Genomic DNA, 1,902 nt, shown 5'->3' on the forward strand with positions numbered 1-1,902 from the left:
AAAAAAAAAAAAAAAAAAAAAAAAAGTTGTATGATAAAGTAAGGGAAAACTCACAGAAAATACAGCAAAAAGACATTGACATGGAAATGAGGAGGGAAGACAGGAATCAGAGGACTAGTCCAGAAAGAGGAAAACAGAAGGGAAGGGGAGGAAGTTAAGAAAGAATTCAAGAAGTTTTTCTACAATGGAAGAACATAGACGTCCAGACTGAAGGGCTTCTGTGAGTGTTCAGCATGGTAGGTGAAAGGGACTCAAACCGAAGTTTGTCATCGAAAAGTACAGACAACTAGAGACAACTTTCTATTAACTGACAAGGAGAGAAAATAGATTCACTGACAGATGAAGAATCAAATAGTTTTGGACCCTGCCTCTGGAAGGCAGAAGATGGTGGAGCAAAACCTCCTACTTACTGTAGCAGCAGGCTCCCAGATTAGGGTTCTATATCCAGCAGAACTAGCAACTAAATGGGAGGGTATAATAAAAACAAATCCAGACACACAGGGTCTAGAAAATGTCTCTCAGCAAACATGATAGGAAACCAAGAAAGAAGATATGAGATCAAGGAAGGAAGGTACCTAGGACAAGACAGAGACCAAAGGAGTCCAGGATGGCAGTGGTGCAGCAGGCGGAGGCGGCCAGTCCCAGAGGAGAAAACGGAAGGGGAGGAAAAGAAGTCAGGAGGCAAGTCTCCTACAAAAACTGGTCAAGAGACTGATGAGTTGGGGGTGGGGAGGGGGAGAGCATTCAATTCTGTTGTACCATTTGCATAGAACCTAAGCAAACAAAATGAGGCAATTAAACAACAAAAACATTGAGCAAGAAATAAAATGTACTCATAATACACTGTTTGGCTCAACAGTGCCCAGCACTTAACATGGTCATAATAAGTGAAAGAATAGTGACAACCAAAAATTGGAAAAGATGGAGGGAGAAAAACGGGGGTGGGGGGTGGGAGGGAAGGATACAACAGTAATAAATCCTCATGTTATCTAATAGCAAGTTAATACATACATAATATCCACATGAGAAGAAAAAAAGAAATTGCAGTATAGGCTTGGTATTTTTTCATTTTGTTTTTAATTAAAACTATGGAACACTTCATGCGTTTGCATGTCATCCTTGTGCAGGGCCATGCTCATCTCTGTGTTGTTCCAGTTTTAGCAAACGGGCTGCCAGAGTGGGCACTAGGCTTGCTAGTTTGAAACCGCGGAGGTAAACACTGGAAGAAAGAATTCAAGAGTTTAAGGTGTTGCCTCAGGTAGTGAGGACAGGGTGGAGAAGGGAAAGGCAAGGGACTGCCTTGAGCACCCAATAAATTTTCCAGGATGGAATTTGGCCAGAACAATAGCTAGAATTGCAACTTCCCTTGTCTCGAGACCAGACCCTCCAACCAAGTTTAAGGATCTTGAGGCATGTCAACTGTCATCTATTTTGTGGCACAGACTAGTTTTCCATCTCTGGTGCTTACATCAGGATAAGTTTATTTTTCCAGTAACTCAACTAGTTACACCGATGAGAGGGGAAGTTTGTTTTTTTTAAAGAAAATCTAGAAGAGTCTAAGTATAGAGATACGCCTTAATATACTTCACAGCTCTTTTTTTTTTTTTTTTTTTTGAGATGGAGTCTCGCTCTGTCGCCCAGGCTGGAGTGCAGTGGCACGATCACGGTTCACTGCAAGCTCCGCCTCCTGGGTTCACACCATTTTCCTGCCTCAGCCTCCCGAGTAGCTGGGACTACAGGCGCCCACCACCACACCCAGCTAATTTTTTTTGTATTTTCTTTTTTAGGAGAGACGGGGTTTCACCGTGTTAGCCAGGATGGTCTCGATCTTCTGACCTCATGATCCGCCTGCCTCAGCCTCCCAAAGTGCTGGGATTACAGGCGTGAGCCACCGCGCCCATC

At 43.3% G+C, this 1,902-nt stretch overlaps 1 non-coding gene across 1 annotated transcript; it reads right to left on the reverse strand.

The window, feature by feature from the left end:
* Nucleotides 1-1,082: 1,082 nt before the first annotated feature.
* LOC113221215 lies at nt 1,083-1,185 on the reverse strand. Its single transcript, XR_003307759.1, has one exon. It is a non-coding gene; the product is annotated as a U6 spliceosomal RNA (small nuclear RNA).
* Nucleotides 1,186-1,902: the final 717 nt, after the last annotated feature.

Source organism: Piliocolobus tephrosceles, unplaced genomic scaffold (assembly GCF_002776525.5).
Source record: "Piliocolobus tephrosceles isolate RC106 unplaced genomic scaffold, ASM277652v3 unscaffolded_21846, whole genome shotgun sequence".
Taxonomy (NCBI): Eukaryota; Metazoa; Chordata; class Mammalia; order Primates; family Cercopithecidae; genus Piliocolobus; species Piliocolobus tephrosceles.